Genomic DNA, 27348 nt, shown 5'->3' with positions numbered 1-27348 from the left:
ATGGAGGAATGGGTAACACCGATTACTCAGTTAGGGTTAGAATTGCTGGTAAGTATACCTGTCAATTAAACTGACACAGAGAAAGAGCACACCATGCAGGAGGAAAAACAATGTGGTGTCTGCTGTGCACACTGCACACAGCAAAAATGCCTTTCAGACTCTCACAGGCATGGATGGATTAGAATGGCCTGCAAGGCGGGACCAGATTATGTGCTTAAAAAAAAATGTAAGCCAGTCTCTAGTCCTCAGAGATGGAAAGTTATAAGGCAAAATCTGCAAGCACCTTCTAAGTGATTTCTTTGAGATAAGTCAGTCTGGCTACTACCCCCCCCCCCCAGTGTTTTTAACTAATGAGTGAAGTCAGAACTTGATTGATGAGTGCATTGTTTAGATCAGGGATCAGCAAACTTTTTCAACAGGGGGCCAGTCCACTGTCCCTCAGACCTTGTGGGGGGCCAGACTATAAACTGAAGAAGATGAAAAAATGAATGAATTCCTATGCCCCACAAATAACCCAGAGATGCATTTTAAATAAAAGCACAAATTCTACTCATGTAAAAACACCAGGCAGGCCCCACAAATAACCCGATACACATTTTAAATAAAAGGACACATTCTACTCATGTAAAAACACGCTGATTCCCAGACCGTCCGTGGCCCAGATAGAGAAGGCGACTGGACCAGATCCGGTCCCTGGGCCTTACGCCTACCCATGGTTTAGATGCAAGGCATTAGAAATTCCTGGAGGCCCAGAGAGCTACTATTTACCTCTCCCATTGAGGTAAGTTAGACTGAGAAACTGACCTAGTGAGCTTCATAGCTGAGTGGGGATTTGAACCCTGGTCTCCCAGGTCCTACTCCATCACTCTAAACACTACACCAGTGGTGGTGAACCTATGGCATATGTGCCAGAGGAGGCACTCAGAACCCTCTCTGTGGGCACATGTGCCGTCGCTCCAGCACAGAGTTCGTTACTAGAAAGCCAGGATTCGAGACTTGCCATCGTGACGCAAACACAGGGATAGATTTGTACTGGGTGCTTCATTATTTTGCTCAGAATTGTAATCTTTGTTATGATTTTCTCATGCAGCATGTTTTATATTCCTGTGTTCAAAATTTTTGTAGACTCCAAGTCAGGAACACCCAAAAAGGAATACAGCAAAAAAGAAAGGGAAAAAAAGCAAGAACAGAGAGTGGAAGATCGTTGAATGCAATAGGAAAGCTTTCTGTCTTCTGTGCAATGAAAGTGTTGTGTGTCACACATCAAGTGTCAGACGGCACTTTGACACCAACCACAAAAGCATTGCCCAGCTTGGTGAAACTGAAACAAAAGAGTTTCTCAAAGGGAAACAGAGGAAATACCATTCCCAGTATCTTAAGTTTTTGCAACTCTCTTTATCAAAACTGCTATGTTGTCTGGGAGTAATTCCCTTTTTCATGATTTCCCAAATAAGGATAAAATTACTGAACAGACAACCACAAGATGTAGGGGAAACGGCAGAAAGGATGTTTTGTGATAGCAAAACCTTGCAGAGAAAACTGCAGGTTTTTGAAAGAGACCTTGGACAGCTGAAATATTTTCCAAATTGAAAAAATGCATTTAGAAAATTCCACAACATTTGCAGACAATCTTACAAGCCATCGGGAAATCTGCAAGGAATTTCCTAGCGTTGTAGCAGTTGTTTATTCTAAACTGAAACCTCAGCACAGTGGTACCTCGGGTTACATACACTTCAGGTTACATACACTTCAGGTTACAGACTCTGCTAACCCAGAAATAGTACCTCGGGTTAAGAACTTTGCTTCAGGATGAGAACAGAAATCGGGTGGCGGCGGCGCAGCAGCAGCAGGAGGCCCCATTAGCTAAAGTGGTGCTTCAGGTTAAGAACAGTTTCAGGTTAAGAACGGACCTTCGGAATGAATTAAGTACTTAACCCGAGGTACCACTGTATCTCAGTTAAATTGCTGCATTGGCACTTGGTGATCAAGAAGCGGTTTTGGGTTGCTGTTTCGACACTCGGTCTCTCAAATGTTCGCCATCACTATACTACACTATGCCGGCTTTACATGCTTGGCCGCTGACCTGTACGCAATCACACAAGGCAGAAAGTTTAAAAGCTCATCTGGTGTGGAAAGTGCTTTTAAGCTCTCTGCGTTGCTTACTGGGCTCTGGAGGCCTTTGTGAGATCTCATGGTGCCATCCGAGATCTCGTGATGCCTCTAGAGTCCATGCGAGAGCTTCCGAGAGATGAATAAGACAACAGGAGTGTGACTTTGCTTTATCTCCTTCATCTCTCTGTGCTTTTGATACCACTGACCATGGTGTCCTCCTGAACCATCTATGTGGGATAATTACAGTGATTCCACTTCTATTTCCAGGTTCAGTTCTCGAGAACAGCACTGTTTTGCAGGGTATGATTTTATCTGCAGTGCTATTTAACATCTACATGAAGCTGTTGGGAGAGATCATTAAGGGATTTGGAGCACATTGTCAACAATACGCCAATGAAACTCTATTTCTCCATAGCCTCTTTCATGTGGTGGAAGCTGCCCTTTGAAATGTGCTTCCCATGCACATCAGGCACACACCCATAGTATTGCCATTTAGGTAAAGGTAAAGGGACCCCTGACCATTAGGTCCAGTCGTGACTGACTCTGGGGTTGCGGCATTCAACTCGCTTTATTGGCCGAGGGAGCCGGCGTACAGCTTCTGGGTCATGTGGCCAGCATGACTAAGCCACTTCTGGCGAACCAGAGCAGCGCACGGAAACGCTGTTTACCTTCCCGCCGGAGCGGTACCTATTTCTCTACTTGCACTTTGAGGTGCTTTCGAACTGCTAGGGTGGCAGGAGCAGGGACCGAGTAATGGGAGCTCACCCCGTCGTGAGGATTCGAACCGCCGACCTTCTGATCGGCAAGTCCTAGGCTCTGTGGTTTAACCCACAGCACCACCCGCGTCCCCGGTGCATTTAGGTGCCTGCTTAAAACTCAACTGTTCACCCAGTCTTTCTCTGAGGGGGTGATCCAGCTATAGTGATGTATTAATCTGATCTAATTGTTTGTGATATATTTTGTACATATTTTATGAATGTAATTTTATTGCTGATTTCATGCTATTCAGCACGCCAGTTTTTGAAATAAATGAATAAATAAATAAATAAATAAATATTTGTGTGCACTTCAAATCTAGTGGAATTGTGCCAAATAAGGATCCTTTATTGCAAAACAATTAGTAAGCCTTTCTAGTTTACAGCTAAGCACAATTATGTGCCATAGTTCCAAAGAAAAGTTCATGGAAAAATACAGATCTGTCAAGGCTCAGTACATATAGAATGTATCCAGGTCTAGTTTTTTAAAATAGAAGTAGACAGGCCATGTCAAGCCTTCACAGGCAATGAATTCTGAATTCAAGAAGTGTCGTTAACAGTTGGAAAGCATGGAATTTCAAGGACTTCAATATAAAGTGGAAGGTTGTCATGAAGCCAGTAGTGCAAGACCTCTGAGAGAAGCCATGCATATACCACTGCAAAGTGAGAGGAACAATGAAAAGAGTACCAAGCTGCTATGTAATTTCCCAGTTAAAATGGGACAGTGATGAAATATGTAATATAATTGGCACCTGTGACAGGTTATAAGCTAGCAAGATAATTTCTGACGGGGAGGAAAGCGCATGCACATATGCATACACACACATATACAGCTTCTATCCCAGAAACTTTGACCCTGTTGGATGGATGGAGAACTTCTAGCATGGGACAGACCCTCTCCTTTTAATAGTTCCAAAACCAGTTTGGAGTGAAGCAATTTTCTTCACATTTCTCATCTTTCTTTGTAATAATTAATTGGGGGGAAACTGTTATATAAAGCGAGCAATTGTCCCAGAGAATAATTTCCTCATTAAGCATGCAAGAACCTGAAGAAATTAAAAAGGATACTAAAAGCTCTGTCCTGATCATGTTTATGCTTCAGATTGTATTAAATAGGATAACACACTTGGTGGTAGAACAGTTAACTTCAATGAATGGAAATATCAGAACAAACTCTAAAATGCACCATCAAATAATGCTAAAAATCTGGTTGTTCCATTTCAAATCTCACTTGCTAAATAAGTAAAGTGCCAGAATTCATCTGGCTTTACTGACCTATTATAAAAATGATCAGCTTGCAGAAAGCCAACATATGAATGAATGAATAGTTTCAAATTGCTGTTCCACAATCAGACAGAAATGTCCGTACGTTATCTACAAATTCTATATAAATTGCCTTATGACAGTGCATGTTCAGTGTACAACTTGATTAGTCTCTAGAAACATAATGCCAATGTCTTAACTCTGTTGCTTTAAAATCCACCCCTTATTTAAATACACACAGCACCAGAGCAAGTGTCAAACTCATTCCCACCACATTTATGCCAATACAGAATGCTTTAATCTAGTTCCTTTTTTTAAATGAAGGACTATTTTGAGATTATTTTGGAACTGGAATAAAGACTATTTGGGGTCACAGCTGCTGATCTTTTGAAGAAGCCTGGGGAACAAAGCACTAGTGAAACAGAAATGCAAACCAGATTCCTTTCTCAAATTATTCATTTAACATTTCTGATCATACGTCACTTCTTAAGTCATCTGAATGCTCAAGAGATTCCATAGGAAAGCTTTCCACCCTCTGACTTTTTAAAATCAATAATAATAAAAACATATTCAAACGTATCTTGTGTGGTTTTCTTTTTATAGAAAGACTTGTCTGTGTGTGTGTGAGAGAGAGAGTAAATTCAGCTGTAGGACAGCATTTCTCAATTGGGTCTAACGCCACCCACTGAAATGAACTCGGAGATTATGAATGCCGTGCAGCACTTCACAGATAAGCATACAGAACAAGGAAAAATAGCCATATTCACTATTTGTTAAAATTGCTCAGCTGCTATCCCATGGCAGTCATATAAGCAGGCACACAGCTGTGGCCCACATTTCCTGATCTGAGCTTTCACAAAATGGATAGAAATAATACAAATGCAGGGAGTCTTACTACGTATGTCCATCCCCTCTTTCGTGCAAGTAATAACCAGACTGATCTGCCATGATAACATTTTGTTTTATTTTTCATGATCAGCTGTTCAATACCTAACAACCTTTACTGATTAAGGCTGTGTGACACTTTTTATGAAAATGATGAATTTCTCAGGTCCTCACATCATTATCTGAATACAGTTTATCCCCACAGAACAGGATTCTGGGGAGTCCTTGATTGTTTTAGAGGCTTATTAGGGACTGAGAAGATCATCAATGGATCATAAACATCCCTGAAAGAAAACATGCCTATTGCAATGTACAACGGAGTGCTGGTTGTATTCTAAGAAACATAGGAAGCTCTTTTATATACTCTTATTATTGGTTCATTTTACTCAGTACAATCAAACCTCGGCTGTCAAACGTTCAGCTTCCGAAATGTTCGACAACCAAGGCGCAGCTTCTGATTGGTTGCAGGAGCTTTCTGCACTCAATCGGAAACTGTGTCGGATGTTCAGCTTCTGAAAAACGTTCAAAAACCAGAGTATTTACTTCCAGGTTTTCGGCGTTCAGGAGCCGAAACGTTCCAAAACAGAGGCATTCAAGAGCCGAGGTTTGACTGTATTGTTTACACCCAACTCTCTGTGACTCCAAGGTTTCTGACTGGGGACGTTCCCAGCCCTGCCTGGGGATGCTGGGGAACCAGGCTCAGAACTTCTGCATGAAAAACATGTGTTCTGTCACTGAGCCCACCCCCTAAGGCAGACATTCAGTCTAGGAAGTACAATGGTGGAGTCAACAAGGATCACAAAAGTGCCCTGCATTGAACTTCGACACTAGAAAAAATTATTCAATCTTGGGTCCCCAGATATTGTTGGACTACAGGCCCATCATCCCAGGTCATTGACAAAGGATGATGGTAACTGTAGTCCAACAACATCTGGGATTCCATATATTTAAAAAGGCTGCCCTATAACATGCCCTGGAACCTTGGCTGCATTAAAAATTTCCACAGCAAAGACGACAATATGGGAAAGATCTGTTGAATATGAAAACAATTGCCATAGAATAAGCTGTTCTAAAGACTTTTCTTACATTGCCGTAAGCAAGTATATATAGTAACCTACAAGAGATTTACAACTCACAAAAGTTCTCAAATGCTGCTTACCATCAAAAGCACTAATAATAATAACAACAGCTCTTACTTTAGCCCTGTTATGGCAACAGTTTCAAAACCAGAAGTTTTGAGAGAGATCATTTTAACTGGAAAAATTGCACAGGATTAAACCAGGGAAAAACCCACCTTGCAATGTTGAATTCCTCACGCCACATAACATCTAGTTTGGCCCTTACTTCAATTTAACAAATGAAGTGTCTATCCTTCATACTCAACTCCTTTATCTTTCATACCAAAAGGGTATATACATTTATGGCACAATAATGACTATATTTTGGAAAAAAATAATAATGAATGAATTCCTATGCCCCACAAATAACCCAGAGATGCGTTTTAAATACAAGCACACATTCTACTCATGTAAAAACATGAGGCAGGCCCCACAAATAACCTAGAGATGCATTTTAAATAAAAGGCACATTCTACTCATGTAAAAACATGCTGATTCGCGGCCCGGATTTAGAAGGCAATTGGGCCGGATCCAGCCCTCGGGCCTTAGTTTGCCTACCCATGCTCTACAGGATATCCACATATGACTTCAACTGAACAGGATCCTCTAGAGAGAATACATAGTATTACGTAAGCCTGATTTTAAAATGTATGTCAATACAGAAGTTACACACTTCCTAAGATGATTAATGGAGCTCATTAATAAAAGCCTAAGGGAAAACTCTGCCTCAATATTCACATGTGTGCTTAACAAAAAAGGAACTCTTCAACTGAACCTGAAATGTGAGAGAGGGCAGGGTGACATACTGGGAGAAGCACTGTCTGAGATATTCACAAACCACTTAACAAAATTGATGTTAACATGAATGCAGCTGTAAACAGCTGACATGTTAATATTCATATATTTCAATTTTACTATTGAATATGAAAATAGTTATAATGGACACTATAACAACAAGCACCTCTGCCAAAAGGGGAGAGTTTAGTTTTGAAATACTTGCATAGATTCTGCCATTGCTACTTTTCAACATAAAAGTTATGGACACCTACCTAAAAGTAACAGGCTGTTATCTAGCCCTTCAATGCTATACATTGCTTCACACATGCACCTACCATGGCAAGTTTCCCCTCTGCTCTGGTAAGCTTGGGAAGAGGGCAAGGGCTCATCCCCACAGTTGTGCTGGCCTTAAGGGTATTCTAGCAGGGTCTGAAGTCTTGGTTCAAGCAAAAAGTAGGTATGTAAGGAGAATTCCTAGATGCCAAGGTCCAAGTTTCAGACAGTACTCTTTGATGAGAGAACACCAGCAGAGATTTAAAATCATGCAAAATCATGCAAATATAGGCTGTTAGACCTTTAAAATATGCTCTTCCAAGTTCCTTGCAAGGTTTTCCTCTTCCCCTAGCATAGAAAAAGACCACATGTTTGGTAAGCTAAAAATGATTTACAGTGGTACCTTGGTTTACTAACTTAATCTGTTCCAGAAGTCCGTTCTTAAACCAAAACAATTCTTAAACTGAGGCACGCTTTCCCTAATGAGGCCTTCCACCACTGGTGCCCTTCCACCGTTCAAATTCAGTTCTTAAACTGAGGTAAAGTTCGCACACCGGGACACTACAGAAAATAATATGAAGACACATACACTGCTACCCCTAAGCAGATCTGGGCATGGACAGTAGCAGAGTTGCCACCTTTTTTAACTGACCCCGTGCCTTAGCAGCAGCCTAGCACACAAAACTTAAATAGGAAAAGCTTTTGCTGTTGCCTTATCTCTACCACCTGATTATTTTCCACTTATCAGATGGCTTTTAAAATTACAAAAGCAGAGCTACTAAAATGGTTGGCAACCAAGAGCGATAAGCAGTACTGAAAAACTGATGCAATAAGCAGAAAACACTCAACATGGAAATCAGATACAATGAAAAGAAACTTCTTTTAGCAAAAATGGGTGATCTGTTAAGAACCCAACTTTTTATTAAGCAACAGAAGCAACTTCAGATTTAGAATACATATCAATTTTATTGCATAGGAATTTACTATATAAAGATGCAGTTCTCTAAAAGAAAAGAAAAAACATACATGAGACTGGTCAAGCAACACAATGTCTTTTGGGGGAAATTGCACACTTTGTCTGAATACAGAAATGCTATCAGCATTAAAATCCTTTAGATTTATAGAGCAAATGTATTTCTGGTCGTGGAGCAGTGAGGCAGAAAGGAGTGGCAAGGTGTATGAAACTCTGCTGACCACAGCAGCAGGTTTTAAAGGAGGAGAAAGTTGGTGTCTAGCTTTTTTGTTATTCTAGCTCCAGGCTGGGCTGCCTGGAAAATTGTTTTATACAGACAGGGTCTCGAATTGCTGTCTGCAACTATGCCAGAGCATTCTGCAATAACTGGACTTTCCAGGTCAAGCGCAAACGATGCCCCACATTGATTGCATTGAAGCAATCCAGTCTTGAAGTCACCAATACCTACACTACTGTGGCCAAGGAACAGTCATAGCTGGCCAAAGCTGCTTCTAGCTATGGAGACTACCTGGGCTTAAAGTGGGCTCCGTAGTTCATTTGCTGAAGCAAGGACATTCCCACCTGCCCTTCAGCTGTTGGGCAATAGGAGCGTGCCTGCTTCAAGAAGGGAAACCACTTCTTCTTCCTTCCAGTGGTGCTCTTTAAAGCAGCTCCTTTCAACTTTCAAAATCAGAAACTGAAAGGAGCAGCATGGAGCAACTTGCAAAGGGCTCATTTTGGCTGTGTGTGCCTGTCCCCTCTTGGGGAAAGGCATGCACAGCCAAAGAAAGCAACCCCTTTTGGAAGAAGCTGTCTTTTGGAAAGATTGGCTGTGCATAGGACTTCTCCTGTGGGCAGCTGATACTCCCAAAAGGCAGCTGGCTGCCCCTGTCCCGAACAGTAGATAGGGAGTGCACAAAAACAGTTGCTTTTGCAAACGGCTTTCAGGCAGCACTGCCACCATTACTACCATACTCTTATTTGGGCCTCCAGAGGCTCAAATAGGTGAACATGAACTGTCTGAAAGCCCTCTGCGAACAGCAAAACTGAAAGTTCTGGGACTTCAAAGCACAGCATCACTTGATGTCATAGTGATGTCAGGGGATTGACAGATGGGCAGCCTTACACACCTGCTAAATTTGGCCCATCTGGGGTTGAAGAGATAATAATGATATGTTATCTCATCAGAAAAGTTTCCATACCCCACAACAGACTCACTGAGGTTAATGGGCATGACTTAGGTTCCTTAATTTCAATGTGTCAACTCCAAGTAGGACTAGTATTGAATACAACCCAAAGTGATTACGGTAAACCACAACAGTGAAACTGTTCAGCCTTCATAGCAATGCTAACATTGCCAGGTGTGAGATTAAACAATGGAGTTCTGTATCAGACTACAAAGAACCAATATTTTTTCCCCAGGTTGCCAGGAGCTATCTAAAAGCACAGTTTTTGATCTTTAAAAGTTGGGTAGCAGTATCATTCAGAACATATAGATATAATAAACACTGAAGTAGAATTCAACTTTCTCAGTTAACGCTAACCTTTTTAATCCTCTCCTTAAAAGCTACCAATTTCAAGCATGTTTTGTATATAGCATTTTGCAACAGTTTCATAACAGTATCTTTTTTAAAGTTTATTTTAGCACCTCACCCTGCAACTCAGCTTTCCTTCAAATAAGACCATGGGGTGGGACTGGGAGTAAGGGAGAGAAGCACATTAACAGCCTGCTAATCAAGGTCAAGTGTTTGGAGTCCTGAACTGTTCATTTTGTTGTATGCCAACAGCTCAGCTGCAAATTGATATGGGTTGTCTGCTTTTTTTCTTCCTTTTCCATCAGAAAGTGTGACAAAACCTGCAAAAACAGGTTAGACCTCTTTACTAAAATTCTCGAAGCTTGGCAGTGAAATATAGTTTTAGTACTGTATACCTCTTTCAACAGTAAGGGACTACATTGATTGACTTTCAAAAAGAAGGTAATTTGCACAAAAGTAGTGGTCTTCAAATACACTCTTTGCCCCATGGCTGCTTTAGATGAAACAAAATTCATGCAATCGAAAGTTTCAGATGTGTTAATCCCATATGTAATATTTATAAACTGAGTTAAAATTTAGAACCTTTATACTGTTGTTCACAAAATAAGCAGGCATGTCAGATTATGAGACCAGTTAGCATCTATCCAAGATTTTAGAACATTCTGTGTGGTTTGAAATACCAGCTACCAGAGAACACAGAACAAACAATGTTAAGTTTTTACCCATTCACAAAGCAAAAATTACAACAGTTATCTTAACACTTCATGATCACATTTCAGAAAGAATTGAGGAGGCTAGACTTAATTTAAACTGTGATGCACAGTTCTCTAGCAATCAAAGCCTTTCCTGCCCAAAGAGTCTGCAAAAGTGAAAGGAAGCAGCAAAATCTGATTCCATAAAAACCTAATTACATTGTCCACAGGATACTTATACAATGAAACCATTAAATGTGATACTATAGGAAGGGGGGGCATTCCTAAATGCAAAACCATACAATCGGTATGAATTATTAAAATAGAGACTTAGATTAATTCAGCAAGTAGCAAAAGCTGTCACTGAACAGTACAGTTTTAGCTGAAATTATGTGAAACAACAGATACACCACTGCAATGATCAATGAAGGCAAATATTTCAAGATAATGGCACAGTTTTAGAGCATGTTTCCATCTGTGATGTTCCTAGTCTTCTGCATTCTTTGGCAGAAACAATCATAGTAACTGCATACACTTAAGCAACTTCTGATTGCTACTCTTGTTTGTTTGCAATGCAGGCAGAAGCATATTGGGTATGCACAGTATGGCTGCAGGCTGAGAACTAGATGCAACTTGGAGTTTATCTATTGGCAGCTCAACCTCTGATTCAGCTGCAGCAGCAATAATACCATTCCACCTTGTTTGCTGAATAAGATCAACCACTTCTAAGAGAATTATGATCTTATCACAATAACTATGTATCACAATGGTACATAGTTAAAGATATTTTGAAAACTATATCTGCATCTACATTTTAAAATCAAGGGGGGGGGGAGGCCCATTTAGGCTATCCCGGCCAATTTATTTATTTTAAACCATTCTTAAAATATCTTGCCTCTAACATAGCTAGTAAAAATAGCTTACAGTTAAGGATCTTTGTTCACATAACCACCTGGGTATATTGTAGCAGCCTGAAAGCCTTGTGTGGTCCCCCCCACTTCGCCCCAAATTCTTGGTCAGAAACTTGTCTCTAACTACCAAAACAAGGTTTGGCTTTCAGCACATTCTGGGTTTCATACTTTCTCTAGTACTTGAGTGTGCATGCACAACCTTTAGAAGAGCCGACAATGTGGCTAGATTATTGTATGAAGAGGTGTTCAGTAAACACCTAATTAAAAAGAAAAAGCAGTAAAACCCTGGTAGGGTCAAGAAGGAAATGCTAAAGAAATTTCAAATGATCAAATGAAGGATTTGGTATGTAAATAGATCCCATTTTTCTACCACAGGACCCTCAAAGCAGCTACATCAGTTGCAAATGCCATTCAAGCCAAGCCCCAGCGAGCCTTCCTGACGGGACACTAGGTCACATAAAGCGTAAGACAATTCCTTCTACCAATTATTAAAAACATCCAGCTAATGCTTCAAAACAGTTAGGCAACCTGACAAAAGTATGTTTATCAACCTCCAGAAACCTGGGCAACAGGGCAACAGACAACCTAACAGTGTACTACATGATCGTTTACTACATATTTGCTAAACATTTCACAAGTAGTATTAGTTCAAGCCCGTGAAACATTGGAAGGAATGCTTTCACTGAGAATGGGCTGCTGGGGCTCTGCCTCCTCCAGGCCTCTATGCTTTTTTTGTCTCTTTTTTGTCAGGCATCAACTTCTGCTTACCGTCTGGATATATACATGGCCTACAACGGTACTCTTCCCAAGAACCTGCATTGTCAAGTTGGCGCTTGGTCAGTGATTAGTGAAATTTATTTTCCTCCTGTGTCAGCTGCTTTAAAAGAATTGCATGTGCATGTGCAGTACACAGTCCGTTTTACTCTCACTGCGTCCAGCTTCACTCTTGCCGCAAAATTATATATTGAACCATCTCAATTCTACTTCCTCACCTGGAACTCTTCAGATTTGCCTCTAGTACAGCACATCGAAAACTCACATACACTCATTTCCCAGGCAAACGAAGGTTAGAGAAGTTAATGCTATAATTGAGATTTTGGGAACTCTTCTAAATTTGGGGCTAATTCATCCACAGCTAGCTACTAAGAAATGTGGGTGTCTCCACAGTCCTCTTTGCCTTTCCAATATCCATTTCCATCCAAAGAACATAATTCTTTCTGTGCCTTTCTCCATGTGAAATAGCTTCCACCAGAATATTGTGTTATCATAGCAACTGAATCCACAATGGGGTGGGGGTAGGGAGGATTCCACCCACTGACCTTTTAGTAAAATTTCCTCAGTCCCCACTTCCCTAAGCATATTGCCTGCTCTCATCATCGTTCTCTTAGTCTCCCTGCTTCCAACATTTCTTTTCTATGCCTTCTGCTTTCTGCTGTTTTCACTGCCCCCCTTTGTCCCCAAATCCATTATATTTAGGACCTGGTACTTCCTTTCAACCTTTCCATCTCCACTACTCTCCATGCCTATCCAGTTCTCCTCCAGGCTACTGTAACATCACAGCGGTTCAGCCAGTAGTTATGGAAGCTTGCAGACTGACAGGCAACAGACAGTCAATGTTTACAGTTAAGCTAAAGTGAAATGGAGTGTACCACCAGAAAATGATCAGGGGGAGGTTGAGAGTTCTTCATCTCTCCTCCACTGCAGCTTCATATTTAGAGGTTGGAATTGTAATACTGCACAGGTAGCTCCTACATTAAATGCGTACTGCAAATCCATCCTATACAGTGGTACCTTGGTTTAAGAACAGCCCTGTTTATGAACTATTTGGTTTACAAACTCCGCAAAACCAGAAGTAGTGTCCCGGTTTGCAATCTTTACCTCGGTCTAAGAACGGAAGCCGAACGGTGGAAGGGCACCGGCGGCAGGAGGCCTCATTAGGAAAAGTGCGCCTCAGTTTAAGAATGGTTTCTGTTTAAGAACGGACTTCTCTAATGGATTAAGTTCGTAAACTGAGGTACCACTATATTAAGTGGTGGTTAACAACATGTACAGTGGTACCTCGGGTTAAGTACTTAATTCGTTCTGGAGGTCTGTTCTTAACCTGAAACTGTTCTTAACTTGAAGCACTTTAGCTAATGGGGCCTCCCACTGACACCGCGCGATTTCTGTTCTCATCCTGAAGCAAAGTTCTTACACTATTTCTGGGTTAGCGGAGTCTGTAACCTGAAGCGTATGTAACCTGAAGCGTATGTAACCTGAGGTACCACTGTATTTACTGTGTGGAGGAACAACAGTCAGGTTGGGGAATAGAAATGGCATTTACTTGCTCAGTGAGTGTGCCAGTCCTGGCTCCCTATCATTGTTATTTATTATTATTTTGTGGTTATGTACTCTGAGCTTTCAAACCATCCAAGTTTGCCCAAGACAGGCTTAAAATGATGCTGCAATCATGATTCTTATATAGCATCTGATTGCTAATGAGGACTGGGAAAGGATGAACAGATAGAAGTGAAATCCAAGTAAGAAATCTAACTACTGATTGGCAGGGGCCCTACCCCGTTCAAGAAGTCCCAGGGCACAACCATTATTGATGGTCTTTGTCCTCCCTTAGTAACTCATGTGTGGGGTTTTTTGGGTGCTGCTAAATCTTTAGGTTCCTATGGCAGCCTTGAAAACTTTTCACAAATCACACTCATAGGCACAAAACTGAAATGCTTTGTCTCCAGTTTAGAGCTAGTAACTATTAACATATAACCACACAAGGTTATTGAAGTGATTTAATTAAGTGTATGATGAATCACTATTATGAAAGGCTATTCAGAAGTTACAGCTGGAATGGAATATGACAGCCTTCGTCTTGATGTGGAAGAGTCATCAGACACATGCTGCATCAACATGTTGTTATAAGGGGGAAAACTGCTCCTTTTCTCTTATGGGGTACCCAAGAGCCCGCAGAGTGTCCTCATGTAGGTGCTGCTTATAACAATGTGAAGAATGATGATGGCTGCCTGTTGTTTGCACAGCAAAGTTCAAGATGCTGGTTTTCTTGCAAGAGGCTTTCAACAGCTGGACTCCTCAACAGATTCTTCCCCAACCTGGGTACGTTCAAATGTCTTGGACAACTCCCATCAACCCTAGTCAGCACAGCTCTGCTGGCTGAAGCTAATAAATGTTATAGTCCAAAACATCTTGAAGATACCAGGTTAGCAAATTTTGCCTTAATATCTAAATTTTTATATAGACAGAAGGCAACACAATACATGTACATGTACTTGCAGGACTAAACTAGATGAGATGTGATATCTTTACTCACATCCCCTGCCATTGCCTTTTTGATTAAAAGCAACTGGAGGGGGGTGCTGGCAGCATTTGATAAGGGCCACAACATTGAAGGAGGTTTTAACCCCGCATACTGTTTTCGCAAACTCAAATTGTCACACACACAAAGCTGCTATTGCCCCACTGGGAAAAACACACCTCCCCAGTGGTCAAACAGCACCTTTTGGTTGGGGATATAATTAAATCCATGAAAATGGCATTTTTGGGAAGAATTAAAATCTCCCTATGACTGTTTAAGGAGAAGAAGTGGAGAGATCTTCCACATCTTGTCTATCATGGGCTTTTGGTGCTGTTAGTCCAGCTCTAGAAAACATGCATTTTATAGAAATTTCCCAGTGCCCTAACCTGGTTATTCAGGAAGCAAGGAAATATACTGAACAAGCTTTTAATCATGAAGGTAGGGCTTAAATAATCCTAGAGGCCTAGTCACATGGGTACCTAAAACTGGCAATATTAATTCAGTTCTAGATAGCAGACTGTTTTCTGATGGTTCAAATATATTTAAAATAGAAGCCAAAAAGCATGAAAAAAACATTTAGTCTAATTGGTTTAATCTAAATTCAGTCTTCTCCACATCCCGTCCCAACAAGAGCACATGTGCAGATGTTGAAGCATTTTCTTCAGTTTTCTAACAATAATACCAGCTATCAGAAGATGACAGAACACCCTTGGGGAAACTCAGGAGTACATTGCAAATGCAGCCCTGCTTGCTTCTTCCCATCAGCAGCATCAAGTTCCTTCTGTTTGTTAGGCTATATTAGGTTTTTCCTCTTAAATATTATGGGGTACAACTGCTCAACAAATGTTTGGGTGATATATAGTCAGGCAGTTATTTTATTTAAGTTATTTTAAAAATAATAGGACTGTCAAATTATGGGGGGGGGGGGCGCCTCTGTGCTGCCAGATATTACTTCCTGCCAATTCCTTCTTACATGTCCCTGATAACATTAAAACCCAGATTCTTCTGTTTTCACTTCTTTTCCTTGAGTGCTTAACTTCCTCTATCAGCCAACCTCTTATCTGCTCTTCAAGGTTGTTTTTTTATGTCACAGAAGTTTAGCCAATGATACAAATGACTCACAGGTAAAGCCAACTATTTTACAGGAATAAAAGAGAAAGAAATGAAAAACAGTTGGAGATATTTTTTTTGTAAATTTACAAAACTATTTTTTTTTAAAGTCCATTTTTCCCAGTAGTGATGTATGGAAGTGAGAGCTGGACCATCAAGAAGGCTGATCGCCGAAGAATTGATGCTTTTGAATTATGAGAGTCCCATGGACTGCAAGAAGATCAAACACATCCATTCTTAAGGAAATTAGCCCTGAGTGCTCACTGGAAGGACAGATCCTGAAGCTGAGGCTCCAATACTTTGGCCACCTCATGAGAAGAGAAGACTCCCTGGAAAAGACCCTGATGTTGGGAAAGATTGAGGGCACAAGGAGAAGGGGACGACAGAGGACAAGATGGTTGGACAGTGTTCTTGAAGCTACAAACATGAGTCTGACCAAACTGCGGGAGACAGTGGAGGACAGAAGTGCCTGGCATGCTCTGGTCCATGGGGTCACGAAGAGTCGGACACGACTAAACGACTAAACAACAACAAGAAGAAGGGATAGAACTAAACTTAAATTTGATTAAGTTGAAATTATATTAAACTGTATTTACTGTTAACGCCTTTTAAAAGACTATCTAGATGTTTGATATCCCTTATTTTTCTATATATTTTGAATAGATACGAACATAACATGAAATCCTGATTTATTTATTTTTTTACAGATTAGTAAAGGGGCAAGGAAGAAACATGTATCATTAAAAACATGGTGCATTCATATTCTGCACTTTATTTAGAAATAAAACATTTTCCTACCTATATCCTACAAATGTTTCAGTTCTAAATAAACTGGAGAAAATAGATTTCAAACAGGAATTAAAAATTTCGTTGACAAATATTATTAATTTGGTGTGTGTTTAAAGTTTCCAGCACTTCAGCATGAAATTCAAACTTGCTTTATTGGGGGAGGGATAAAACTTGTTTCTTCACAATAAAATTGGGCTTAACACAATCAAAGAAAAACACACAGCTTCTCAAAAGCCTTAGGAACATTGAAAGGAACTAGAGATGCCTGACTTGACATCTCTTATTTTTTTGACATCATTTAACAAACCACCTAGTTTAAAGTTAATGCTTAGCCCTACCCCTTTTTCCACTAACAATGGGGGGGGGGGGGTAGAAAAATGGAAAACTTTGATGAAGTAAACAAAAAGTCTTACTTCCTTCTCTCAAAGATCAAAGAACCAACACATTCTGAAATAGCAAGAAGGTCAGGCTTAACACTGCAATCTTTAAGTATGCATGAAACACACAGCTTCTCACTAGCTGCTTTCCCCCTACAAGATCATGCTCATCTGGCAAAAAAACTAGTTAATGTAACATAAAACAGACTTTTAACATTCTTTCACATGTGCTGATGTGTTCAATAAAAATGCTTTTTAAAGCATGTAAAACCTTCCTTTAACTTTAATGTGGTAATATATACAATTTATTTATAAAAGGGGAGAGAACAGCACTACACGAAAATCATTATCTTCAGAATCCCATTCTTTTTTCATACAAGGGCAGCATAACAGCACTGACTTCAATAGCATAGTTGCTGTGTGACAAACAGCGTTTGCAAATGAGTTATTACGAAAGCTGGAAGCATCCTGTAAGGCTAAGTGTTCTCATTTGCATTAACTCCAGGGACACCCAAGTTCCATCATATGGTTCCATCCCTGGAACAACTTCTTCAGCATTGCTACACATATAATCAAACCAACAACAGAAATGAGTTCCAAAGTACTTTAGTACAATGCTTTCTCTCAAACCGATTTCATACTAATGTTCTTAACTTGGAGCAGAGGGAAGGAAACCCTGTGGGATTAAGTGATAATAGATCAATGCGAGTCAGAGCACAATGCTCTGAAAAAAGAAGTTAGAAACATCACACTTGAAGTGAACCACCTAAGCATCTTCCAGCAAACAAAGAACTGCTCGCAGCTTAGCAATACCAACGTGCACCACCCTGCTTGCCCATCGTTATTTTAGCTCTCTTCCACTTTGCCTGTGCTAGCACCCGCAACAATGTAATATTCCTCACTACAACCCTTGTTCCAAGTCTGGCATCCTCAAACTCAAACTTCTAACTCTCTTGCTGCTGCTTTCTAGCCATTAAGGGCCCTATTCGTTTCACAAGCATTAAAATGGGGAGCTCCTTGTCTTAGATCTCAGCAGCTATACCATACACACCAGCCCTTAATTTCCTCTCTCCCCTTCCAATGCCTCCTTTGAGGGTCCCTACAACTTTAATTTCTAAATTGTTCTTGACTCAGTCCTCCCAACCCTCGGGTTTCTTTTCGCTTTTGTTTCTCTGCCTGAGCCTTCAGGTTCCCCCTGTCCAACATATACCCCTGGCGCTCAGATTGTACAAGAACCCCGTGTCTCTCCAACCAAGGCAGTCTGGCTTGAGCATTTAAAAAACCAGCTAGTTGGCTGCTGCCTTTGCCTGTTCAGCCACAGGCGGCAAATCCTGTCATAGCCGCTCCCCCCCCCCCCCAGTTGGCGAGGTTGGTGCCCTTTTCTGCCCTCACGCAGGGCAAGCTCCCTGGACCTCTTTCCCCAAGAGGAGATCCATGCCCGCCTCCCCTTCGGTGCGCGCAACCTCCCATCTGGCGGGGGGGGGGGCATTCCTCCTCCAGCCCCTCTCCTGCTTAGGGGTCAAGACCTCTTCCCCTCCGTCGGCCTGGCCAGGCGGGGAGGCGAAATTCCCTCCAAACAGGAAGGAGGGGCTTAAAGCAGCACAACCCCCACCCCCAATATGGAATTTGAGCCCCAAAGGGGTGGAGCCCCCTCAAACCTCCTACCCCAAATCGGGGGTCAAGCCCCCCCTCTACCCTCAGCCTCCCTGGGCCGCGGATGAAGCACCCCTCTCCACCCCAGCTGTGGGTCTTTCACTTCCCCCACATTTAGGGTTTGAGCCCCTAAGGGGGTAAAGCCCCCTCCCCCCCTCCGGCCCCTTTATTTACCGCCATCATCAGCACGCGCGAGCTGTCACCAAGCGCGAGACACCCCAACCGGTACCTGACACGCCCCCCCGGCCGCCATTGGCCGCCGAGCTCGCCCCGCCCCGCGCTGCCGTTGGCTCAACCGCCCGCCAGACACTATTTCCTTCCCACTCCCGGCTTGGGCCGCCCTACGACGAGTCGCCATTCAGCGAGCACGTTTACGCTACCTGCGCAAGGGGGCTCCCGAGAGTTTTCTTGGACGGTTCCTTTTCTTCTCGGCGTCATCTACGTAACACGAAAGAGCGGGAACCCTCTCACTGATTTACGCTAGTGACGCGTCAGATTGTGTGGGGTGGTTGTTGTTGTTTTTAGTTTTCCCGAGAATCCGAAGATTCTTCGGAACAGTTCGTCCCTAACGGCGTGGCAGCCAAAGCAGACGCGTTTGCCGTCTCTTGTTCCCCCGAACTGCTAGTTTACGGCACTTGCGGAAGCTAACCAAATCCTATAAAAACCAGAAGCGGAGTCTCGGAAGGAGGGTCCGGGGAATACGTTAGCTCCGCCCCCGGAGCTGTGACATCCGTGGGCTTTGTGAATCGCGGGGGGAGGAAGAGGGGGGTTAAGTTTGGTTGAATCACAGGAGGGTAAATAAGGATGTTTCAGAGACAAAGGGGCTCTTAAAGACGCAGGACCCCATTTCGTCGGTCGCCCGCCTGTCTCTCCGGAGCGTCGCGGAGGGCCTGGCCGGGGAGCTTGGGTCTTGCGGCGGCCCTGAGGGCTCGCAAGGGACGGGGAAGAGAAGCCTCCCGAATGTCGCTGCTCCGCGACGGCCTCCCGAGACAAGGGAAGGGGCAGCAGCTTGCACGTTCACATGGCCCAATGTGTAAACACACGTGTATACACACACGCAGCGTGCGCGCGGCCCCGCAGGGTTACTGCCTGGCGGACGCCACGCGGAGCAGCGGCCGAATCCTGCGCCCCGTTTCCCTCTCCAGTCGCAGGTCCGGCTGGAGAGCCTTTTGCTTCGCGGGCTGCTCCAAGCGCCGCAATAGAAACCGGGCTAAGGAACCCACACGGCGTCAAAATGTGAAACTTGCCGCTTTTTAAAGTATATATAATTTAAACAGATATTATGTGCCCCCCCCTTTTTTTGCCTTGTTTTACCGTCAGGAAGGAACTGATGACATGGCAGCAGGTGAATAATCTGAGGCAGGCAGAGACTGCACGGACGGAAAAGCAGGCTCCGTTGCGGCCGTTTTGAATCTCCTTGTATGCTTGTATGTATAATGGGAGAAATTAACGTATCGTACAGAATAACTTTGCAGCAGAGGTGTCGGCAAATTTATTCAGAAAAATCGTCTTTCAATGAATCTTTCTTTTTGGGGGGAAAAGCATGTGGTAATATGCACTTTCAGGGGGGAGAAATGCAAGATTTATACCTATCGGACCTTAGCATTTTTGTGTGGAAATGCTAATTTTTGTGTGGAAATGCCCTCCCCGCAAATCTACCACCAGATTACAGCTCACATCTATATCTGTTGACTGCAGTATAGAAATCCAGTGCTTTGTGGTGCTTCTGTGACAAAAGCATGTATCTTCATTATTAAAGTTAACATGCAGAGGTTCCCCAAATGTCAAATTTGTTGTTAAATAACAGCTTTCATTCATCCACAAACTATACTGTAAAATATAAGGGATTCAGCACTTCATGGCCACAATAGCATAACACATGGAATGTTCCCAAAGCCACTATCAAATCATTGCTTGCATCCATTTCTATGGACTCCAACATAAAAACCACAGCTCTAGATTTCCCTAATATCCAGCCTGTTAATTCTGATATTTGGGCCATTCCCAACCAGGTACTGTATTACCTAACTGGATTTTGGAATTATTGTAATGGACTAAGACAGCTTCCTTTGCTTTTTGTAGATCTAGCATTGTTGTAGATAACAAAGATCAAAGGCTCAGACCCTTATTGATCCTTATTCCCCTCCTCCCATAGAATTCCGCCCTATCTGCCATCAAACCACAAATCACATTCATGTCTATGAAGTGCATTATAAACTTGTGGTGTGATGCTAAAGTATGAACCAGATTCATAGGTTATCAGTCCCTACTCCAGATTTGGGGAAACTTTAGGCAAGCTGCCCTCAATGGGCCACCTTGCATACTTAGTGGGGACCAGCTTGTTTGTGGGATGGCTGCCTATAGCAACAGCACTGAGCAGAGTTCTGACCAGTGCACCTGAACTTACCTGCTGCATCACTCCCCATTGTGGAAAAGCAGGCTGTTTACTTGATGATGGCATCAGCATATCAGATGCTGCTAGACTTGTATGCAGGTGTCTCGTATTGATATATTTGTTGTTTTATGCAACTTTTTAGACTGTTATTGTCACCCAAAGCGGCTAACATCAATTTTAAAAAGAGCTGGAGCTGTTATCAGGACTAGAAACTAAAAGAACACACAAGCCAAATGGAAGTAAACAGAATAGGAAGGAGATTAGTTCTTCTTCAAGGTCAGAACAAAGTGGCTAGGCTGATCTTCTGCAGCTGGTGTTGTTGCCTGAATGCTCTTGTTCCTTTGACCCATGTGGTGGATCACTAAACTGCATGTTGCAATTGTTGCAGCCTTCTTAATTAAGAACCTTCTAGCACTGGACTTACTTCATCCACCCATGCTTCCCATTGGATTATCCAGGGAAGGAATGAGTTATAACCTTCTGTTGCAATTAAATCTTGTTGAGCAACAAGGTCTTCCTGAGCTCTGGTTTGTTCCTGTATGCTTGATTATTGTTTAGTCATGACTTTTGATGTTTCTTCCTACTGTTTTGTCATCTGGTCCTGGTTTACTTCTTGATCCTCAAATTTAGTCTCCACTCTGTGCACACAGATATGAGCTCGGATCATCTATGGGAGAGCCATGTCTCAGATACATGTGATTGTGCCACTGTGCTTGTTGTATTGTTGGCATCCTTCTGTCTTGAGAGTGTGCCTCTGGGATGAAGTTAAACCTCCCTGGGGCACAAGCCTGGGCAGTGTGTATGGAGGTGGTCCTGGGCTGCCCAGACGACACTGTGATGGAGCTGTAATTTTTACAGTGAAATCTGTGTGGATGGGCTTGAGCTATGAATAGATGGTACACTTTTATGGTGTAACAATTTTAAAATAAGAAAGAAAGAGGAATTGCCCTGGATCTACATTCTTGTTTTGTGATGGTAACATAAGGACTAGATCCATGTATAATGATGGCTGATTTGGGAAGCCTCCAGGGAGAAACCATGAGGGTCTAGGATCCTTGGTTTAGCACTCTGATGGAGACATGAAGTCATGGGTCTGTGATTTTGGTAGCACATTTTGTGAATACGGATGTGACTCATGATTTGGATTTGGACCATTTCCATTGAGAAACCATTCTGATGAGCTCCAGGTCCATGTTTTGGCACCACAGCAAACTGCTAGATCCATGGTTGTTATGGGGAAGGATGTGAACTGTGATTTGAACTGTCGTGTGCGTACAAAAATAATGCAAATTCAGCGGGATCCTGTAATTCAACTAGATCATACTTTTACTTTCCACTCCCTCTCCAAGGGGTATGAGAAGTAGTGTAATGAACCTTGTGTGAAGATTGGCCAACTGAAAGTTAACCCAGGGTGAATGGTAGGCTGATTATAGTTCTGGTTGCCATGTGAACTAGAGGGCGGGGGGGGGGGCGGCTAGGCCAACTTGGGGGGGGGGTGTTGTGTTGGGAGAGATCTATCTGAAACCTGAAAAGACGCTGCCTAATGGCCCTGTGAGATCTTAGTTAGGGATTATAGGAGATGCCGCCATCCACAAACAAGGCACTGAAGTGAAGATTCCTGTCATAGTCCACCATCTGTGATGAAGGTTGCCAGCTGAGCAGTACAGCTGCAATAGCAATAATCAAGGCTATGAAACATCTTGCTTTTTTCTCTGTGTACTGTCTGATTTTTATTTTATTTTATGTTAATTGGTTAGCTACAGCAATAATTTAGGTTTAATATCCCAGACATATCTTATTTGTTCTGTAACATTGAGTTACCATACTATTGCTTTGCTTGTCTAAATTCCTTGGGGCTTTTCTTGACCCCAAAATAAATCTTGCCAGTGTTTGAAAGCATCTAGCTGTGCGTTCCTTTTTGGCTGAAATTCATGCAAGGAGGGTTTGCACACCCACTTGTGGATCGATTGCCAAAGAAAGGACTATTGACAGGCTAATGAAGTGAGGTGTTCAGGGCACAGATCACCCTGAATAAAAATCATAAACTTTCTACTCACTCTGGTCCTTTCAGTTGGCTGATAAAATAAATCCAAGGGCACGGAGTAAAAAATCTGAATTCCTAGTTGTGTTAAAAAAAAACCTGTATTAGCCAGAGGGCAGTTTCAAATCTGTTATTTCAGTCTTTAAAGGGTAAAGGTAAAGGGACCCCTGACCGTTAGGTCCAGTCGCAGATGACTCTGGGGTTGCGGCGCTCATCTCGCTCTATAGGCTGAGGGAGCCGGTGTATGTCCGCAGACAGCTTCCTGGTCATGTGGCCAGCATGACTAAGCCGCTTCTGGCAAACCAGAGCACCGCACGGAAACGCCATTTACCTTCCCGCCAGCGCGGTACCTATTTATCTACTTGCACTTTGATGTGCTTTCGAACTGCTAGGTGGTCAGGAGCTGGGACCGAGCAATGGGAGCTCACCCTGTTGTGGGGATTCGAACCGCCGACCTTCTGATCGGCAAGCCGTAGGCTCTGTGGTTTAGACCACAGCACCACCTGTGTCCCATTTAAGTCTTTGTTCTTCTTTAAAAATGTTTTCTCAGATATGCAGAAAACATTTTTAAAATATCAGAGTTTTAGAGCAGTTTCAACTTTTTAACACAATGGCAGGTAATGATAAAATCTGTGATCCTGCTCCCAGGAGGCCGAGAGAATCCTCTTGGAGAAGTACTGAAGTAGGAATGGAAGATTTGTTAAAAAGTGATTAGTTTAATAAAGCACTTCAATGGCAAACACTGGCAGTAAACTGAACCTTTGCGGGCAAAGTGGGAGAGGGGTGTCAACTGGAAACAGGGATCAAATCCACCCCACCGCAAATTATGGGCATGTTTAGGATCAGCCCCCGGGGATTGCTTTTTCATCAAGATAAAAGTGCTTGGTTTAACTTCTTACTAAAAATTACACTTATTAAACAGCATATTTATTTAGTCTTAAGAATGCTGGTTTCTAAAAATAAGCTAACCAGGAAACAGCAGAAAGCAGCTGTTTTACATAAACTTGTGTGTGTGTGTGTGTGTGTGTGTGTGCGGCATGAATTGCCTCAGCAGATACAAAAGACAAAAGATGGGGGGGCACCTTAAGCAGAAAACTCAGAGTGAGGTGATACAGCTGGGGAACACAACTGCTTCTCATGCTATCAAAGTGCCACAGTTTTACACAGAGGTGAATAATTTGACAGAATAGATCAGAAATTAAAGGAACTGATTTTTATTTGGAGGAGACACTTCATAACACTAAAGCATTATTCTGCTGTTTAAAACAAACGGCTCACGATCGAGATATGACCCATGGGATGTGTCAATATGCCCTATATTGTCTGAGGCCTCAAAGCAAGAAAAGATAGGTCACGATTGCCAGTCATCAAATGGATAAACTTTACTCTTTGCACGCACAGGGCAAAAGTCCCTCATGATACCGACTAGATAAAGTGGTGGTAGCTCCAGTGAATCCAAAACTCACAAGAACCATGTGAGGTAACAAGGATGCAGGGACTCCACTCACAGATTCATGACCCAAAATGGTGTACATTTTGCATATGCATTGGTGCCTCTGGAAAATTAAGGTAACAGGTGGTTGGAATTCCACCCACATGACATTCTTCTGCCATATTAGCAGAGTATTAAAATGTAATGTATCCAGTGCAGCGCTAAACAACTCTTCTGTCAGTGCAAGGACCTACAGTTGTGCAACAGGACTTTCTCCCCTACCCTGACTGGTCCCCCTAAAACAGCTCTGGTGGTTTTTTAGGTTCTTTGGAGCAGATCTGGGGAGCATGCAGAGTACTCAAGTGAGGAGAAGTCTTATCACACAAGCATAAATTCTTTTCCAGGCAGGACAGTTACTTAGCGCTACATTGGATGCAAGCTTGTTTTCAGACAGGGCCTGCAGCAAAAGACTTCAGCATGACCTTCATTGGCCATTCCCTAACAATGCCACTTCAGGGGTGCCAAAAGATGTGAGGTGGCCATCCAGGAAGATAAGCTCCTTTAGGCTAACCAAGTCAGGGCATTGTCAGTCACCTCTTTGATTTTGAACGACAAGCTACATGTCTGCTAATAATATACTGACAATATTTTTATAACACTATACTGTACTATATCAAAATTCTTTAACAGAAGACATATAATATGTGCATGGAATCACAAACTAATAAGAATCAGATAAATGTTCCATAACCAGGAATGGTAGGATTGGTAAGTGCCTCTTTGATTTTGAGCATGTTTGTAAGCGCACTGTGGATTTTACTGAGCATTTTTCAGATCCTTGGTAGCAGCTTATTAGGAGCCATAAGAAACCTAACTTTTAAAGGCCTGCCCCTGCTCCAAAGGGGGGTGTGTGTGTGTGTTTGCATATTCCAACTCCCAGGCAGTTACTGTTGTTTTCAAGTTGCCCAGCAAGAAATGCACCCTGTAACCTGCAAAGTTTTAGGGTGCACTTTCTGACTTGTGTTTACTGGGCCTGCTGTTTACATGTTTTGCTTTTTAAACACGCTATGCATTTTTAAAACTTTTTTAAAAAAAATGCCGGATACAAACCTTTTGAGCTCTGGAGCAGTAGTGGAAATGTTTAATGTAGCATAACAACAAGCGAATAAGCTGCCCCCCCCCAAAAAAAAACACTTGAGGGAAGAAAGTATGCCAGCCCAGCTTCTCTTGTCACTCTGACTGAACTCCAAAGGCTGAGAGAGAGCAAAGAAGTCGCCTGGTTCTAAAGCAAGAAGTCGCCTGGTTCTAAAGGGGACAGGGGAGCGAAAGGACCTCTGCGGTCTTTGTGAAAAACCTAACGATTTGTATTGGCAGTTAAGAGTGGGAAAGCCAGCTCAATCCTTCATCGGCAATGGCAAGAAGGACGGCGATCATCTGCGACTCTAACATTTCTAGGGGCGGGGGATTCCGCCCTCACTCCCAAAGATCGAAGAGTGACTGGCCCGGCAAGGTGGACGCATTCCTGGGGCCTCGTGCCCCTTCTCAATGGGTACTTGTAGACTGGAGGCGAAGGGCGGAGCTTCGTCGCCTTCTTCAGGCCTGGCCCCGCCCCTTATTCTCGGCTGCCACGGCAACGACCAAAATTATGGACAGGAAGGCGGGGAAGCGGGGGGGGGGGGAGAACCGACTGCCGGAGGTTTCAGGGAAGCGCAAGTCCTTTGTGGAAATTTAAGGGATTTTTTAAAAAAATTCAGTCACCATTGTACACGAGGCGGCATGATTTAGTTTCTGTTTCTATAACAGGAGATGAAGAGCAGGCAGCCTTTCTAGCCCGTTCATTTTTTAAAAAAGCATCGGGGAAGGTTTTTAGGGGGTTTTTTTGTGTTAATTTTAATTACATTACAAAAGCTGATTCTAATATCTGCCTCTATTTCTGCAAGGCAGCCGAAATCTCTCCCCGCATCCAAAGCCGATAGCTCATCTAAGGGTTTGTTCACACAAAGATTCATATAGTGTGCAATACACAATATGCAAAAGAATGCACAGAAGTGATCTGATCTGGGGTAGTTTTCCCCTACTATGATTTGGCTAATTATAGTTGCCTGCTGTAGGCTATTTCACTTGTCACATTAAACACTCTCTCATACACACACAAACACCATTGCTTTGCTGTTCTGGCCCAACAAAGGGTTTTGATTTAGACCCTCGCCAGACTCCTGCTTAGATTTCACTAAGCTTTATCCACAATTGGTCAGTTTCTATCACTGACCTGCCAGCTTCCATCATGCCATGGCATGCTTTGTGGTAGCTCCACTTTGGGAACAGTCCAGCTGTCTTCCTCCCCCATATCAAAGTTCTAACCCAGGCTCTGGTAATTTTGAAATAGAAATGTGGCAAGACTAAGTGTAGGTCTCTAAATTAGAACCAGCCCCCCTACTGAGGACTGAGTTGAGGGTGGGGGAGACCTGCAGCCTGTTTTTGCAGTGAACAGTTGAGAGCTGCTGTCCCATGTTTTCTTCCAATTCTAGAATGCTCTATGTGCCAATTGCTTTCAAATATCCCCCTCAGACTTATTCAATAGTAGCATCTTCCCTTATGGTAAAGGAATGCTTGCAGAACCCACCAGCGCTTAGTTTGATGCAGTGCCATCAAAGGATGAAGGCAAGAAAATCCAGTTATATGCAGAACATTCAAAAAGGCTTTAAGAAACCTCTCAAGTGTCTTTTTATTTGCATGTTTTCATTAGACATGCTGCTGAAAAACTGTAACGGATGATTTTAAAGTAATGCTGCTTACTTTTGTATTTTTAAAATACAATTTAGTGACATAATTTTGCATTTATACCATTTGGGAGAACGTTATCAATATTTTAAATAAAGCAAATTTTACTACTGTATGTGGTCACAGGCAAAACAAACTAACTTAAGAAACCCCCAGACTTATTTGCATAATGTTTTATCCAAGGGGAAGGGTGTAATTT

The 27348-nt window shown here is 42.5% G+C and overlaps 1 protein-coding gene and 1 long non-coding RNA gene across 9 annotated transcripts in view; one reads left to right on the top strand and one right to left on the bottom strand.

The window, feature by feature from the left end:
* LOC310679992 overlaps positions 1 to 2059 on the top strand; it is a 52047-nt gene extending 49988 nt beyond the window's left edge. The window contains exon 3 of the long non-coding RNA XR_014512595.1: positions 1738 to 2059. This is a non-coding gene — a long non-coding RNA (uncharacterized lncRNA). The remainder of the gene's footprint in view (positions 1 to 1737) is intronic.
* Positions 1 to 22983, bottom strand: part of USP49 (ubiquitin specific peptidase 49) — a 53259-nt gene extending 30276 nt beyond the window's left edge. For 6 of the 8 annotated variants that reach the window (XM_083445715.1, XM_083445719.1, XM_083445716.1 and 3 more), the window contains exon 1: positions 18675 to 18770. The gene's annotated coding sequence lies outside the window, so the exon portion shown is untranslated. Of the gene's footprint in view, positions 1 to 18674; positions 18812 to 18880 lie in introns of those variants that run through there. The other 2 variants (XM_083445714.1, XM_083445720.1) reach the window with 2 other exon arrangements.
* Positions 22984 to 27348: the final 4365 nt, after the last annotated feature.

Source organism: Podarcis tiliguerta (assembly GCF_965153285.1).
Source record: "Podarcis tiliguerta genome assembly, chromosome: 6".
Lineage (NCBI taxonomy): Eukaryota > Metazoa > Chordata > Lepidosauria > Squamata > Lacertidae > Podarcis > Podarcis tiliguerta.
This window is presented reverse-complemented; position numbering and strand designations above follow the sequence as displayed.